The sequence below is a fragment of the Sus scrofa genome, chromosome 4 (assembly GCF_000003025.6).
Source record: "Sus scrofa isolate TJ Tabasco breed Duroc chromosome 4, Sscrofa11.1, whole genome shotgun sequence".
Lineage (NCBI taxonomy): Eukaryota > Metazoa > Chordata > Mammalia > Artiodactyla > Suidae > Sus > Sus scrofa.
In genome coordinates this window covers 92,517,471-92,536,174 of record NC_010446.5, presented here as the reverse complement: position 1 = coordinate 92,536,174, position 18,704 = coordinate 92,517,471, and the positions used below count along the sequence as shown (strand labels likewise).

The 18,704-nt window shown below is 40.7% G+C and overlaps 1 long non-coding RNA gene across 3 annotated transcripts; it reads right to left on the bottom strand.

Moving 5' to 3' along the window:
- On the bottom strand, nt 941–18,400 carry LOC106510124. Of its 3 annotated transcripts, XR_002343392.1 has the most exons (6): nt 18,186–18,400; nt 14,833–14,853; nt 9,206–9,382; nt 7,759–8,461; nt 1,992–2,338; nt 941–1,143 (listed from the first exon to the last, which is right to left on the bottom strand). It is a non-coding gene; the product is annotated as an uncharacterized LOC106510124 (long non-coding RNA). The 3 variants fall into 3 exon arrangements; XR_002343391.1 differs by lacking the exon at nt 14,833–14,853 and having other exon boundaries at nt 942–1,143; XR_001308325.2 differs by lacking the exon at nt 14,833–14,853 and having other exon boundaries at nt 942–1,143; nt 2,223–2,338; nt 18,186–18,399.

Below are 18,704 nucleotides of genomic sequence, written 5' to 3'. Positions count from 1 at the left end.
GCTATTCCAGGTGCAGTATTTTTATTTATACTTTTATAAACTGCTGTAGAAAATACCATGTGTTAGTTAAAAATTTTTCTGCACTTAGCCTTTCAGCTCTTAGAACATATTTTCAACTTCCCAAACATCAGCCAACGCTTGATTCTCTTCAGGAAACATAATATTTTTGCCCTCAATAGACATTCTTTTATAGATTTACCCTCTGTGAAAGTTTTTGTACTTGGAAAACTCTTTGTTTCCTACTGAGCACATAACTGCATTTTATAGTGGTGATATTTAATTTATGAACACTAAAAAGCAGCCCTCTTTAAAGTTCAGTTCTTTATTTTTTAGTTCATTAATTTCTTCAACATGCATCTTCCTCTAGCCTATCATAATTCTTGCTATAATATGTTTTATAATGGTATCTTTATTTGTATTTAATCAACAAAGACACACTTTATTTGCATATATATAGGAATACTTTTTACTTTTACAAGGAAATGATCTCTTCTTGAAACCACAGACTCTTCTTTTTCTGTCTTTTATTTTCCTACTTTTGCCAGAGACATGGGTAAAAGAGGCACTCTTTTCTTAAGTCTATTGTGAGTAAATAATTGGATGTTTGAGGGACTAAATGGCAGCTGTCACTTGGCTCAGATTCAAGGAAACAATACCAAGCGGCAGATACTGTGGTTAATTGGGGAGCACATGCACCATTTGAAAGCAGAAGCTGAGATTCAGCTCCAGAATAAATACCATTACCAAGTCTGAAGATCTGTTATTATCTGATTTTCAGACTTTTTTTTTTTTGTCTTTTTAGGGCCGCACCTGCAGCATATGCAGGGTCCCAGGCTAGGGGTCTAATCGGAGCTACAACTGTCAGCCTACCCCACAGCCACAGCAATGCCAGATCCAAGCCATGTCTGTGACCTACACCACAGCTCACAGCAACGCTGGATCCCCAACCCCCTGAGCAAGGCCAGGGATCGAACCCTCAACCTCATGGTTCCTAGTCGGATTTGTTTCCGCGTGCCACGATGGGAACTCCTGATTTTCAGACTTCTTAAGAAGAGCTCCAACTACAGGTTCCTTTTACTGCTGCTCAGCTGAGGCTGCTGTGGGCTGTTCTTTCTTCACCTCTAAATAGACAGCAGAGGAGTCCTGAGGAGGAAAAAGCTCATGAAGAAAAAGAAGGCTGATGTTTTGTTGAGGGCCCACTGTGTCTAATACATTGAACCACCTGCTTCATTTAGGGAGAATAAAGAGAAGAGAAAAGCCAGGAACATAGACCCACTTTGCCTCCGAGACGTGTTCCGAGGTGCTCTGCTGGGGAGGAAATTAGAAAATCATGAGCAGTGAGAGACAACCAGCCTCTTATAGCCCAGTCCTTAAATTTCATCCCCCAGGATTTCAGCCTCTGTCCCAAGACAGGAAAGAGACACAATAGAGGCTCTGAAAGATGCAATCATCAGGAGAGACCTAATTTTCTTCTCCTGTGCAGAGTGATGATTGCCTAGGGGCAGAAGTGACTGCTCTGAAGAACTCCGCTGTGTCCAGCAGCTCACTTTCCCCTTCCGCTCCAGCAAAGACAGAAGCACTGCCCCATCAGAAAGAGAAAGACAAATACCACATGACATCACTCATATGTGGAATCTAAAATGTAGCACAAATGAACCTACCTACAGAACAGAAACAGACTCACACACATAGAGAACAGACTTGTGGTTGCCAAGGGTGAGAGGGCAGGGAGCGGGATGGATTGGGAGTTTTGGGTTTGTAGATACAAACTACCACATTTAGACTGGATTTAAAAAAATAGAATGGATAAGAAATGAGGTCCTGCTTTATAGCACAGGGACCTATATCTAGTCTCTTAGGATAGACCATGATGGAAGATAATATAAGGGAATGCATATATATATATATATATATATATATATATATATATATATAACTGAGTAACTTTGCTGTACAGTAGAAACTGGCACAACATTGTAAATCAACTATACCTTAATTTAAAAAATAAGCACTGCCTAAATCTTCAGATGGGTGCTCCAGACCTGGGGGAAAAAACACACACACGCTGGATTCACTGAGAAAGGGGACACGGTTAGGAAGAACATGGTGGCCAAGGGCTCACATTGGCACTTTTTCTGACCACATGCTTCATACTTATCTTGGAAACCCCAAACGAGCCTCGGCAGGACCTGGGAAGACTGGAACATCCATGCAAGCCTCACCTCATCCCTACATCTTTCCTCAGTACTCATCATTGCTTTCCATGGGCTCCTGGTCCCTGGCTGGGTTAGGTGAGCTGCAGCAGAGGCGTTCACGGAGATCTGGGCTGGACAGGTTTCTGAGAGCACAGAAGTATGTTTTAATCCTTGGTACCGTGAATTTGGAGGGGAAGAAAGACAGCAAAGGGGCTGAAGTGTAGACAGTTTCAGAGGATCCTGAACCCAGATAGGCACAGGGTCTTGCAAGTTTGGTAGCCTGCTGCTTGATACGCCTGTGCACGAGCAGTTTGGGGAAGCTCATTGGGGCACCCCCTGAGGTCTGGTATGACCAAGACAAATCTCAATTGAGTATGTCTGAGTCAAATTCAGAGAAAAATAATCAGATAGTTGGAAATATTCATCAATAGCATTGCTCATTTCCCTCAAAGATATAGAATCTGTAAGTATCTTTCCATAATATTGGGCTACTGTCCCAGAAAAGATACTTAAGTTTCAGTAACACATAATTTAATCAAGGGGAAAAAAAGGAACTTGGACTTTAAATAAAGCTCTGCACTCTCTGATATGCCTCAGAATTATTAAATCTAAAGGTGCCTGTGAATACTGCTGCTGGCTAAAGTGGTTCAGAAAAAGATTCAAACTCTGAATGAGATGAAGTCTTAGACAAGAACAGTGCTTACAATATACAGGAAGAAAATGGATTATAATTATGTGAATATATATAAAAAATCACCATGAGTTTTTAGTTTACACTTAAAGCGGTTTTTTTTGGAATCCCAAAATATATCATAAAATATTGCCTTAACTCTATGGCAGTTTTGTATTGATTCCGGAGCTAAACTTGTGGTTTCAAAACTAGGCTTTGTCATTTACTAGCTGTGTGACCTCATTTCACTTTCTTACCCTCTCAGTGCCTAATTCCCTTATATGTACACAATACTCTATACAATCAGTCAACATACATTGAGCCTTTAGAAGAGTACCCAGCACAAAGTAAGTGCTATGTTAAGGATTAGCTATTATTATCATTAAGAATTATGATATTCATTATTATTTCTGAAAGCAGGGTTGGGAGAACAGTTACTGAGACAACTCAGAGACAGTGACATATGAATTGACATATAGGAATCAGACAGGGATGGAAGGGTGGGGCTGGGAGAAGGGGTTTTTCCTGAAATAGCATGAGCTTAGTCTCAGAAAGTGAGAGAGATGCAGAAACGGCATGTTCAAATTTCTATTTTTGTGCCATTTCCAAAATTCTTTTTTTTTTTTTTGAGTGCTGAATAAGTCAGAAGGAGAAGTCCAGCCTCCTTAGCTCACAGTCCATGCACTCTAGCTGTTGAATAAATGAACCAACACACACATGTGGGCTAGACCTAGAGGCCTCACCTGTGGGGCCTGGCACCAAAACCCACTCCTGAGAGGCAGCAAACTCGTGTTTGCCAGAGGGAAGCTCTCTTTAGTGTGGATTTGGCATAGAAAGAGTCCACTCATTTCACATATCAGTAGATGATGGTCAAGAAGGCCACTTGCTGGCAAGTTTACAGTGAGGAGAAGCATCCCACATTCCGCATGAGCCCCTGCATGTGTTAACCCTTGGCAGTAAGTTCCTGACTGTTCCACTGTGTCTCTAGCTCCTGGCATTGTGCCTGGCACTGAATCAGTGGAATGAATGAGATATGCAAAATGCCTGTCTTCCCAAGGGCAGACAGCAGGTGTTTTACACCTGGAAATTTAGGGATTTTGCTACTGGCTGGGTAACCTAAGTGAGTCACTTAACATCTGTAGACCTTGGGAGTATAGTGAGGTGCATTAAACAAGAGCTCTGGGACCACACGTCCTCAGCCAGCTTGTAGTTGGGTCATTTTAGGGTTCCTCAACATTCCTGAATCTCTGTTTCTCTGTTTGTGAAATGGGGAAAAGAGTAATAATCATAAGACCTCTCATATGCAGATTAAATTAGTCAATGCATGCTAAGTGATGATAACATTATTTGGCACACAGTAAGCACTCAATATTTGCTACTATCATTTGTATTATTGTTGTTGTTAATTTTACTAATTAGCCCAAACTAACCCTAACCTGGTTGTGTGTTTGCATTACCCAGGGAACTTACATAAATACTGTTTCTTGGCCCTCATTTCTAGAAATTTAGATTCAGCAAATCTGGGGTGGGGTGAGATTTTTTCTTTTGTTGTATTCTATGATGATTCTGTTGTGTAGACAGATTTATTGAATCCAGGGTCATGCTGCTCAACTCTATGGGATGCTGTCTATATAGATGACAAGGTGAATGGCTTCCCCTGGAGATGTACCATGTGATTTTTGACCTGGTTTCTTCCAGATGTAAGAGGCTATGATTCTGTAGACACAGTTCAGAGAAATCCTATAACATAAATTCAGGACATACTTGATTTTGAAATTAAGGGGCCCATGATTTTGAATTCTCGAGGATTTTAATTACTTGGCCACCACTGATTTGCTTTGCACAAGCGAAATACAGTCCCTCCTGGAAAGTTTTAAAAGTGAATATTTAAATGAAATAAGCATCAATTGTATTGGGATCCCTCAGCATGGAGGTAGCCTTCACCCTGCTGGAGTCTATCTTCTTCCTTTCTCTCTCCTCCAGGTAGGGCAGTTCCAAACTCTCTAAATGCCCTTAAGAGCCATGGAGATCTACAACCACTCGTTTGGTGTGTACCAGGCTCCGTTTTGTCCCTCTGCTCAGGAGCTTTGTGGGGACAACATTTCGCTCTGGAGACTCTTGGAACGGGGCATTTTAATAAGTTTATTTTGTGATTGAGGGATACTAAAAAGAGGCTGGGATCCCTTCCCTTTCCTAGATGTTAGGAAGGATTTCCCCTAATTTTGGCATTTGTCTTTCTGTGAGCTTGCTGGATATCTGGGAGGCCCTTAAGGATGGAAGAGCTGTCCTTGGTACCAATAGGCTCAGTGTCACTAATCCATCTACTACATGCATTGTGGCATAACATTACAAGAGCCTTTCCAAAAAAGGTAAAAGAACTGAACAGGTTCCCCAAAGAGAAACATCAAAAGCCTCTCTTAAGATTAACAGCTCTTCTTAGGTTTGAGAACTGAAAAAGGTGATGGGAGGGGACTGAATTGGAAGAGAAAATGTGATTATTTTATTGTGGGTAAAAGACCTAGCCTACATTAATTCTAGAATAAGTGACTTTTTGGAGTCGAGGTAGTGATATCTGATTGACTATTGTCAAACTGTTAGATGGCTTTGTGTGCCCCGTAGAATCTTCTTTGGGGGAAGAGGTGGGCTTGGGGCAGTCAGCACCATCCTGTTACCAAAAGGGGCAGCCTGGGACTTCTCTTTGTGTGAGCACAAGTTGAAGCAAGCAAGCTGTGGCTGACTTCCATCTATTAATGTTTGTCATGGGCTTGATTCTCTATTCACAATTCATTCTTCTCTGATTTTACATGGTTTTTGTCACAAGCTTTCTGAAGTCCCTCATGGAATGAATTGGGGTATAACTAAAGGAGTAAATGAGGTAACACATTTTATCTAAAATGATTCTTTATCTTACATCATCCTCAGAATGCCTCTATGATGGCAAGAAGAGGGTGCATTAATAGCCCCATTTTGGGAGAAAGAAAATGAAGCTCAGAGAGAGCAAATTATTTTTATAGGTTTTTAATATATCTTGCTCCCAGAAGTGGCAAAACTGTGGCTAGAACTTCTCTTTACTTCCAGTCCAATGCTTTTTCTATTATGTAATATATTATCACATATAATTATAATAATGTATGTTACAATATAACAGTTATATTAATATGCCAGTTATATACTATACTCATATACACATTGTATGGAGAAAAGACAGTCTCTTCAGCAAGTTGTGTTGGGAAAGCTAGACGACAACATGTAAATCAATAAAGTTAGAACACACTCTCACATGAATACACAAAAGTAAACTCAGAATGGCTTAAAGACTTAGATATAAGACATGACAACATAAAACTCCTAGAAGAGAACATAGGCAAAACATTCTCTGACGTAAATCATAGCAATGTTTTCTTAGGTTGATCTCCCAAGGCAATATCAATAAAAGCAAAAATAAACAAATGCGACCTAATCAAACTTAAAAGATTTCACCCAGCCAAGGTAAACAAAAACATAATAAACAAAACAAAAAGACTACTTACGGACTGGGAGAAAATATTTACAAAGGATGCATCCAACAAAGGCTTAGTTTCAAAAACATACAAACAGCTCATACAACTCAATAACAAAAAACAAAAAACCCAATCAAAAAATGGGAAGAAGACCTAAATAGACATTACTCCAAAGATGGCGTATGGATTTCCAAAGGGCACAAGAAAAGATGCTCAACATCGCTAATTATTAAAGAAATGCAAATCAAAACTGCAATGAAGTACCACCTTACACAGGTCAGAATGGCTATCACTAAGAAGTCTACAAGTAACAAATCCTGGAGAGGGTGTGGAGAAAAGGGAACACTTCTACATTGTTTGTGGGAAAGTAAATTGGTGCAGCTGCTATGGAAGAGAGTGTGGATGTTCCTTAAAAAACTAAAAATAGAGTTGCCATATGATCCAGCAATTCCAGTCCAGGGCATATATCTGAAGAAAACTCTGACTAGAAAATATACATGCACCCTAATGTTCACTACTCACAATAGCCAAGACATGAAAGCAACCTAAATGTCCATCAACAACAGATGAATGAATGGATAAAGTATCCATTGTGTGTATGTGTATAGTACTCATATACATACTACTCAGCCTTAAAAAGAAAGAAAAAATGCCATTGTGGCAACATGGATGGATCTGGGATTTATCAGAAAGAGGAGGACCAGTACGCTACAGTATCACTTACATAGAATCTGAAATATGACACAAATTTATTTACAAAACAGAAACAGACTCACAGACATAGAAAACAAACTTATGGTTACCAAAGGGGAGAGGGGTGGGGGAGGGATAAAGTAGGAGCTTGGGATTAATGCATGCAAACAGCTATGTATAAAATAGATAAATAACAAGGTCTTGCTCTATAACCCAGGGAACTACATTTAGTATCCTGTAATAGAGGATCATGGAAAAGAATATGAAAGAGAATATATACTGGTTTATATATAACCACAGAAACACAATATTGTAAGTCAGCTACACTTCAATAAAAATATAAATATATACATATATACACACATTGCATTATATTCTATAATACTTGGAATACTCAGATTATTTCTTTTAAAATCTAGCTTCCTGTTGTATTTCTCTTATTTGTGCATCTCCATAGAGATTGCTTCTAATAAATAGCTATTTTTGTTAAAGGGCTCTCTTGAAATAAATGTAAATGTGCAATCAGTCTCACTTGACCCCACATATGTAAAGCACATTCTTGGAGGGTTAATTTAATCTGGCAGCCCCACCCACTGGGTGACAGCTCCCAAGATTAGTGTATTCTGTCTGGTCCACACAGCAGCACTTTTGGTGATAATCAATGATGGAGCCACAAAGAGTGAAAGCAGAAGTTACAAACCTGACTTCCTCTGGAGCCACAGGTAAAAAACAGAGCAGTAGTTGCCAGGAAACCAAGCAGCGTCCCCCAGTCACTGCAACCAGAAGGTGGCATGGCCTTTGTCCTAGGGGACCTCTGAGGAGAGTGTTCTGTGGGTGAGGCTCAGAGGTCAGGGACTCAGGCTGGAATCCTGAAGATACTCCAGAGGAAGGGGTGTGAAGTGCGGAATCGGGCAGGCGTTCCAGTGCATTTTGCCTTAGTTTGAAATGGTTAAGTGATGTTCAGTTATTTGTCCAATGCCCTGGAGTGTAGCCCACTCCTCTCAGGCTAGTGGGAGGCTAGCAACTAATTTTCATGACCTCCTGTCTCTGTTTCCACTGTAAGTCACTGAGGAAATCCAGTCTTCACGAAATACTCTTCCTCATACACTGGCATGCTTGGAGTTTATCTTTTGAAAGAGAGCCCATAGCCAAGGCTCAAGCTGAATGACATTGAAAAGCACTGCCTCACTGGGCTGGGCTCCTAGGCTATTGTTGGCCTGACACAGGATTTTCCAGAATGTTCTGCAGAGAGGTTGTGGGATGTTCCTTCTCCAGAGGATGCTGAGCTGCTCCGCAGGGTGACATCCTCATGATAGAACTGGTACAGGCTTGGGGGAGAGCCCCTCTGGGCCTCACAGTGAAGCTCCACCACTTCCCCCATGGCAGCCTGGGCCCCGGGAGACCTGAAGGCAAGGACAGGACGAGACATTGGATTTGAGGAAGACAGTGGGCTGTCAGAGAGGGTCCTCTCTGCTTGATTGACTGTTCACCACCTCCCCTGCATCCCCTCAGCATAACACATCCCCAACCACTCTCAGATCTCACTGACCCCACATTTCAGATTCAATCATTAGAGCAGAGCTGTCCAACAGAACTTCCTGCAACAGTGAAAACATCCTACATCTGTACTGTCCTGTGTGGTAGCCACTTGAAATGTGACTAGTGTGAATGAAGGAGTGTATTTTTATTTTAGTTAATTTAAATGTAAATAAGCGCAACGTGACCAGTGGCCACCATATTGGACAGAACTGGTGTCGGCCTTTACCCCAGAGCTGTGAGGATGAAGGTTTCCTCCAGCTTGCTGACTGCAACAGTGTTCTGTCATTGCTTTCATTTTACTCTCTTCTTATTTTTTTTTCTACCAAATTTGTAGCTTCCCTAAGGCAGCTATTTATTTTGGGAGGTCGGCCTTTGTCAGAAAAGAATTAGCTCTTCATACCTCGGGTCCCTCTGGCTATCTTAAAGTGTTCTCATCACCCAGTAGGATCCCTGAGCCCAGTTTGAGAGCCTCTGGGTGAACTGCAAGAGGGTGAATCTCACCTCCCATGGTGAAGTTCACCACCACACTCTGAATGAGGCTGTAGCAATTGTCAGCTGTACAATAGAGTCCCCCAGCCTGGCTTTCAGTGATAACAATGATTTGTTACCTAGAAAAGCCAAGTTTTCCTCTCCAGGCTCCCCTTTGTGTCCTCTCTGTGTCAGGAAAACATGATGCCCCCTGTGCCTTCAGACTCAGAGCAGACAAGGACCAGCCAGCATCTTCTCTTCAACCACCTGCCCCCTTGGAGGTAGCGTTTCCATGGAGACAAAAGACACAGGGATCCCTGTGTGGACAGGAGACAGCAGGTGAGGCCTGACTCCGGGAAACATCAAGGCTGAACTGGTTTGTACTGCCCTATAAATGACAGCAGATGGGTTGGAAAATTTAGAGCAAAACCAGAGTAGGAATTGAGGAGGGTGGGTGTCAATTTTTAGGGTATTTCTGGGGAAGGTGAGATCCTCACTTCTCAGCCTTTAGTCATTTGAGGCTCCTCGACTTATGATGTGCTCACTTCAGGAGGCTGATTCCTCTAGGGGGGTAGGGTGGGCAACTCCAGGGAAAAATTCCGGGGCTTGGTCTGTGCGACAATGAATTCAAGTCTTGTGTTGAGCACTAGGAAGGATGATGGAAAATATTAGCCCTCCTTTAAAGTGGCATCATACAAGATGATAAGTTGCTTCTCTCCCTTCATTTTAAATCTACCTCAAGACCCCCCCCCGCTTCAATTTTATCTTCTCTAATTGTCCTGATATAAAATGGGTCTGTCTTCTCTCAACCCCTAGAGTGTTCGGTTTGGTATGAGGCTATTTCTCTGTCAGCTCCCTGCCCGTAGTGATTATGCCTGGCACTCTATTTGTATTCTACCCAGACTCTATAGCATAATTATGGGCACTCAGTATATATCTGATTATTTCATAATAGGAAAGGTAAAGTTAAAAGGAAAGGGGTGGATTTTCTGACGTTTTGTGATTCCTGAGGTCTCTTGATAACCATTCCAGTACTAAAGCATTATTAGAAATGAGAGGACTCCCAAAGCAATAGAAATAAAAGCAAAAATAAATCAATAGGACCTAATCAAACTGATAAGCTTTGCACAGCAAAAGAAACCAAAAAGAAAACAAAAAGACAACTTACAGGAATGGGAGAAAATAGTTTCAAATGATGCAACTGACCAGGGCTTAATCTCTAGAATGTATAATCAACTTATACAACTCAATAGCAAAAAAGCCAACAACCCAACGGAAAAATGGGCAAAAGATCTGAATAGACATTTCTCCAAGGAAGATAAACAGATGGCCAACAAGCACATGAAAAAATGCTCCACATCCCTGATTATTAGAGAAATGCAAATCAAAATTACCATGCGATACCATCTCATACCAGTAAGAATGGCCATCATTAATAAGTCCACAAAAAACAAGTGCTGGAGGGGGTGTGGAGAAAAGAGAACCCTTCTGCACTGTTGGTGGAAATGTAAGCTGGTATAGCCACTATGGAGAACAGTATGGAGATACCTTAGAAATCTATACATAGAACTACCATATGATCCAGCAATCTCACTCTTGGGCATATATCTGGACAAAATTTTCCTTAAAAAGCACATGCACCTGCATGTTCATTGCAGCTCTATTCACAATAGCCAAGACATGGAAACAACCCAAATATCCATTAACAGATGGCTGGATTAGGAAGATGTGGTTATATATATATAATGGAATACTACTTAGCCATAAAAAAGAATGACATAATGCCATTTACAGCAACATGGATGGAACTAGAGACTCTCATACTGAGTGAAGTAAGTCAGAAAGAGAATGACAAATACCATATGATATCACTCATATCTGGTATCTAATACACAGCACAAATGAACTTTTCCACAGAAAAGAAAATCATGACCTTGGAGAATAGACTTATGGTTGCCCAGGGGGAGGGAGGGGAGGGGGAGGGAGTGGGAGGGATTGGGAGCTTGGGGTTAATGGATGCAAATTATTGCTTTTGGAATGGGTTAATAATGAGATCCTTCTGTGTAGCACCGAGAACCATGTCTAGATACTTAAAACGCAGCATGACAATGGGAGAAAAAATTATGTATACATGTAGGTATAACTGGGTCCCCATGCTGTACAGTGGGAAAAAAAAGTGTGTTGGGGGAAATAACAATAAAAAATAAATTTAAAAAAAAGAAGAGAAATGAGGGGAGCTTAGGACAGCAGCAGACTCTCTCTGGAATAGACCCTCATTCCCACCTTATGGGAGAAGAAGGAGCTAAGTTCTAAATGATGCCCTGCTCTACCCTCATTTTTCCAGCCTCCATGTCCCTTTTTACCAAAACTCACTATGCACATGATTTGGGATTGCTGGCTTTGTTTCTATAAGTGCCAGGGACTTACTGACACCATCTGTGCCTTGTGCCAGTGAGACCCTGAGCCTTCTCCCCACATGGCGGTGATCTGGACATTTGAGGAACTGCTCCAAACTGACCCCAGGGCCCAGTCATTTCTGAAGAAGTGGAATTGGATTTGGACATCTGACTGCTGTAGAGAGAGCTGAGTCTCACAGATGGGGTCACTGGACTCCCCTTGGTTGGCCATGAGGATGTTGGCTGTCAGCACAGGAAGTGAAAACAGGTCTAGAGAGAACAAATATAATACCAGGGCAGTGAGACTCAGAACACCTGGGGAGACTCATTTGTATTCTCAGCACAGGTCTTGCAGAACCAGGTCAACAGAATTAGCACCCATCTCATTGACACCACTGAATTATCAGTTTCTACCCATAACTTCCTAGGGAAGCCTGATAAGCACACCCTGTGTCTCCCCACTCCATGACAAGTCTTGTCTGCATTGAACTCTGCTACCCCTGGAGGGTAGTCATTCCCTTGAACTTCCATCCTTACAAGGTTTGACGTTCTTTCCCACAGAAATACATAATCTTCCCCAGAAAGCTGGGCAGTTACATAAGCCATTGTTGCTGGAGACTGCTTTTGGTACGATGAAGCTTGAGTTCCTTGTAAAACAGCATGTCTTTTCCCACCCTTGTAGTAAATCATTTCATTCAGTTCTCTTCCCTCCCTTCCCCAGCATCTCAGAATCATTGTATTTCCTTCACAGATAAAGTGTGGGACCTGGAGAATCAGCCAGTCTGTAAGAGACTGCAGATGGACTCAATTCACACCTGAGGTATCCCTCCTCCATGTGCCTGTTGCTCTCTTGCATCCACTTTCCCACAAAGCCTATCTGCTTATAGCTTCCTCTGACAATTTTGCTTTTTCCTCACAAACTGACTTTTCACTCAGGAGCAGGTGACTTCTGAAGCCTGACTCTCTTCCTCCTCGCTTGAAGGGACTGCCAGGTGCATAAAGTCATGGGCCCTCAAGTTCAAGGTACTGTACAGGGGCTTTCCAGCACATATCTCTTGAATAGCACTTGAAAGTAAATTTTTAGCCTCATAGGTTCATCATGCTCACTTTCTTACAGGGTAGAGGGAGCATGTCATCATTATCACTTCACCTTGGAAGATGATGGTCCATGGTGGATGGAAGAGCAGCAGGCACAGCTTTTGTGTGGGCAGCTGATGGAAGGAACTTGCAGGAGTCAAGTTTCCTCTGGGCACCAGGCATCTAGTTATACCCTTTAGATGAGGTCACTGAATCCTTACTAATACCGAGAGGGTCATCATCATTGTGTCCGATGTGTAAACCAACAACTGAGGCTCAGGCTATTTTGCCCATGGTCACAAAGCTAGAATGTAGCAAAGATAGGATTTGATCCTCATTGGCTGAATTTTAGGACCATACTCTTTCTACTAAATGATGCTCTCTGCTTGAGAAAGAAAGAGAAGGAGAAGAGTTCCTGTTGTGGCTCAGTGGTAAGGAACCCAACTAGTATCCATGAGGACATGGTTTGACCCCTGGCCTCGCTCAGTGGGTTAAGGATCCAGTGTTGCTGTGAGCTGTGGTGTAGGCCAGCAGCTGCAGTTCTTCTTTGACCCCTTGCCTGGGAACTTCGATATGCTGCAGGTGTAGCCCTAAAAAGAAAAAAAAAAGGAAAGAAAGAAAAAAGGAAGGAAGGAAGGAAGGAAGGAAGGAAGGAAGGAAGGAAGAGAGAGACCTTAAGTTTGGATAGGCTGCAAAACCCTCATCTCTTGCTTAGTGGTTGCTAAGGAAGGGGGGAGCCCACATTACTCAGGGGTAGTCATGGGACTTTCTTGTATGATTCTTTATGAATATCAGAGCCTGAAATGAATCTGACAAATGAATAAGCATTTCCTCCTTCCACACCCAAAACGCTCTGACTCTTGCTCAGACTAGTAGGTAAGTAGCCGAAACAGGGTATATCAAATAATGGGTTTGTAGGTAAAAACGATGGCATGATGGGAGTTTGTCCTGAGCTGGATCAAAGATTTGGATGAGACAGTTCCTGGGAATATTTCTTCCAGAGCTGCCTCCTTGTTTCTAATAGGGACTTCCATCTGGAAAGCCCCCAGGAGCCTTAGTACACCTCTGACCAGGTGAAGACATTGTCTCCTGGCTGCACTTCCTTTTTCAGGTGTGCCCTCCTCCTTTTGCAGAAGAGGTCACGAAGCAAACTCTTTCATAATTTTTTAATTATAGTTGATTTGCAATATTGGGCCCATTTCTGCTGTACAGCAAAATGACTGAGTCATACATATATACACATTCTTCTCTTATATTATTTTCCATCATGGTCTAACCCAGGAAAGTGGAAATAGTTCCTGTGTTATACAGTAGGACCTTATTGCTTATCTATTCTAAATGTAACAGTTTGCATCTACTAACCCAAAACTCCCAGTCTATCCCACTACCTTCCCCTCCCCCTTGGCAACCACAGATCTGTTCTCTAAGTTCCTGCGTCTGTTTCTATTGTATAGATAGGTTTGTTTGTGCCATATTTTAGATTCCACATATATATGATATCATATGGTATTTGTCTTTCTCTTTCTGACTTATTTCACTTAGTATGAGAATCTCTACTTGCATCCGTGTTGTTTCAAATGGCATTATTTTGTTATTTTTTATGTCTGAGTAGTATTCCATTGTGTATCTGTACCACATCCTCTTAATCTGTTCATCTGTTGATGGATCTTTAGGCTGTTTCCATGTCTTGTCTATTGTGAATAGTCCTGCAATGAACATATAGGTGCATGTGTCCTTTTAAATTATGGTTTTGTCCAGATACATGCCCAGGACTAGGATCGCTGGATCATATGGTAGTTTTATTTTTAGTTTTCTGAGGAACCTCCATACTGTTTTCACAGTGGTTGTACCAATTTACATTCCCACCAACAATGTAGAAGTGTTCCCTTTTCTCCAGCCATTGTTATTTGTAGACTTATTAATGATGGCCATTCTGACTGGTATAAGGTGGTACCTAATTGTAGTTTTGATTTGCATTTCTCTAGTAATTAGCAATGTTGAGCATCTTTTCATGGGCCTTCTGGCACTCCATATGTCTTTGTGGATAAATGTCAATTTAGGTCTTCTGAGCATTTTTCAATTGGGCTGTTTGTTTCAGAAAGCAAACTCTTAAGCAGAGCAGAGCAGGAAGGTTCCAGGAACAGAAAGGTAGACAGAACCAGAATGGCTGGGTGTAGGGGAAAAAGGACATTTCCTTGCAGCTGTTGGGAGAAGGAGTGGTACAAACTTCTCTAGGCTCTTGTGCTGGGCACTATAACTCCAAAGCCATGAAGAAGAAAAAGAGAGGAACTTACAGGGCTATCCTCAGCCAGGAACTGCAAGAGAGAGAGAGAGGCATGAGAAACCAGCAAAGCGCGGGGACCCCTTCCTCGGCTGCACACTCGCACTTGCTCTGCCTTTCTCTGTCTTCTCTATGTCACCCTGTCACTACACATGATGGACACTTCTCCAGTTCATCATCAGGACCTCTTGGCTACTCAGCTGTTCTCTTTTTTTGTCCCAGAAGCTAGTGTGGAATAGCAGAGGCCAGGAGGACAGTGAAGAAAGACGTTTAGCTCTTCCCTTTTCTTGGCCCTGGTCTCCCCTACCTGCTCTCTGGTTTGGCTCTGGTGTCCAGAGGAGGGTTTAGCAGAAGTCCGATCTCACCAAGTCCTTACCTAGGGCTTGGCCTTTTGCAAGGGCACTCAGTGGAAGCAACTTCCTTGCTCATTCACTCATTCATTCAATAAGCATTTGGTGAATACTTACTGTGCCAGGAGTGAGTCTAAATATGAGAGTTACCAAGACTAAAATATTGCCTCTATCCTCAAGAAACTTAGAGTCGAATGGAGGAGACACTAAGTGGATAAGCAATTGCAAGATAGTGTGATGGGTGTATGAGAGGGGGAGGATAGATAATTGCAGGGACACAGAAATGGGTATCAAACTTCTCCCTTTTATTAAGTAAGAAAAGACCATTTATGTAATTTTGCAATAAAACAGGGATACTTTAGAGGAAAAATGCTAAGCCTATTTCCAGAATTGAAATCTGAAACTCTCATCATTTTCAAAGATTTTAATTATTATTTATATTTTTAAAAGCCTAGCAGTCCATATATACTTTCAATTCCATAGTTCGTTTCACTTTCCTTGATATTTTTCTTGTACATGGACTATCTTAACCTAATTTTGGTGCATGTTAAGGTATAGCTTAGAATTCTGCTTTCATTTCTACATTATTATTTTATCATAATAAATACAATGAACATCACTATATATTTTATTTTCTCCATGCTTACCCCTTTTAGATTCCAGAAACTGGGTTTACTGAGTCAAAATATATGCCATTTTTAACTGGCTGCCCAAATATGGTTTACCCCTTCTGTTACCAGGAGCAATTTATGACTGTACCTGTTTCAATCTTCCCACATTGGGAAATTAGCATTTAGCCTTTTGGGGTCACTGTGGTTGTTGCAACTTTGATGACTGTAAACTGTACCTCCATGTTTCATATCTGTGTTTCTTTAACAGATTTACTTATTTGTACAAGAAATATTAATTGAGTGCTAGCTATGTGCTAGGTATTATTCTCAGTTTTAGGGATAAACAATGTTTTTTATGAAGCTGGTGCCTCAAGTAAGCAGCTGCTGGAGGAAGTGCTTTTTATTAGATAATCATATTCTTTATCCATTTACCCAAAATATTTTCAAGTTTTCTTGCCAATTTATATGAATTCTTTATATTATATCTCAACTCTTTGCCATATTTGCTGCAAATATTTTTCAAAGGCAATATTCATTTTTACTCTAGTCATGTCATTATCATAATATGGAAATATCACAAGTTTATTTTATAAAATCTTCTCCAAATTTTCTACTACTTCAATATTTAGGAAGACATAATCTGTATAAAAATCCAATATAACCTTAATTCATTTTCCATCATATTTTTGAGAATTTAAAAAATACACTTATCTCTGGTGTATTATCTATTTTACTTTGAAATTTATGGTGGAGCTGTAAATATCTTTTGTGTAGTGATGGCTATCATAAATTAAGCTGATAAGTAATTAAATATGTTTATAGATGTCTATTACTTTCTATTCATCTATTTTTTATATCCTATACTCATAACATCATCTCTTTCATGTTGTTGTAGAATCTATTTTTGAAATATATGAATTAGATTTTCAACATTGCTCTTTTAAAAAATCGATTCTTTGATATTCTCACCAATAGATTTTTCCAGATACATTTTTGAACATTTTATTGAGTTACAAGGAAAATTCTTCAGGTAGTTTGATTGAAATTATTAGAATCTATAAATCAACTTGGGGAGAACTGACATCTTTATAACATTTCTACTCTAGTGCTCCTATCCAAACTAATGACATGTCTTGATTCATTGAAGTTTTCTTTGTACAGTTTTATAGATTTCCTCTTATAGGTCAAAAAAAATACCTTTATCACTCCTATTTTTTCACTTTTATGGCTACTTTTTTTTTGTCTTTTTGTCCTTTTTAGGGCTGCACCTGCAGCATATGGGGTTTCCCAGGCTAGGGGTCTAATCAGAGCTGTAGCCACTGGCCTATGCCATACGCCACAGCCATAGCAATGCCAGATCCGAGCCGCATCTGTGACCTACACCACAGCTCATGGCAACGTCAGATCCTTAACCCAATGAGTGAGGCCAGGGATCGAACCCGCAACCTCATGGATCCTAGTTGGATTTCTTTCCCCTGCGCCACGACGGGAACTCCATGGCTACTTTAGATGGATTTCTTCACCTAACCTCAAACTAGTATTTGATAATATTCAAAGATGTCATTGTTTTGAATGCTTATCTTGAATCTTACTAATTAATTTCATATTCACACTGTTCTACCTATACCACATAGAAGATTTAATCAACAGTAGAAACTGCAAAGTTCAGAACACCTTAGCAAACAGGCAAGTGCTAAATAAATGTGGTGGGAGTGAATAAAGAATGAATAATATATTTTTTAATGTTGCTTCCCAATGTGTATGCCTCTCACTTTTCCTGCTAATGTTGAGTGTGTTGGCAAAATTTTAAACTATTACAAATTATAATTATAGTAAGCATCTTGGTTCTATTTCTGACTTGAATGGAAATTTTAGTGCTGTTCTGTTGTGTGTAATATCGGCTGTCAATCTAGAATAAGTGTTCTTTGTTATGCTAAGTAAGTAGTCTTCAGTTCTGCAATACTTATTTTAGGAATAGATATTGGCTTTTAATACCTATTCGAATACCTTTGGCACCTGTTGTCACCACATGATTTCTCCTATTTAGCATTTTGATGTGTTTTATTAGATGATGCCAGTAGATTTCATATATTTTTCAATTCTGACACAAATTCTACTTAGTAGTACTTAGTGTAAGATGAAAATACTTAGTACATGTAAATTAGGAGTGAGCATTCAGTAAATATTAACATTTCTACTATCATTTTTATTTTGACATACTGCTAAATTTTTATTTAAGAAGCTAGAGGCTCATATTCTAAGGAAAGTTTGCCCAATCCCTTCTAACCCTAGAGATGCCTGAGGGCAGAACCCAAGGGGAACTTCTGTGAGCATCTGAGCCTAGCACTCTGGGGTAAGTTAAATACTCCCTCCTGTCCACGTTCTGCTCTGTGGTACCCACTCACCTAGAACCAGCAGCAAAAGCCACAGCAGCATGGATTCCTCTTCCAGAAGCCTCAGAGAAAGTTCCTCTTGGCAACTGGCAATGGTGCTCTGATCTGCAGACAGAGGCTGTCCACAGAGGCACCAATGATCATGGCCTAGAAGATTCTGAAAAAGGGAAGCCAAGGACTCTGCTCTTTGCTCATTGCCATTTCCTCTGCTGTGGGCCCTAAGGAAGTGAAATTGTTCTTTTGTTTATAGATCTGCTTAAATATAGGTCAACAATGTAGCCAACTAATCAAGGGACTGTAAGGCTTGGTGTCCTATTGTAACAGTTCAAGTCTCCCTCATTTCTGTGTTTGGGGGGATTCATTCATTGAACAATCAGCTCTTGCTTATTTCCTGTGTCTCCTGGGCTGAGTTATATAGGTGAGCTTTATTTCCCAAGTTGTATTGTGTTGAATAAAGCCAACAGGATCTCTGCCTTCATATTATTTCTAGTCTTATGAACGGAGAAAGACTTTAGAGAATGCCATATCGTC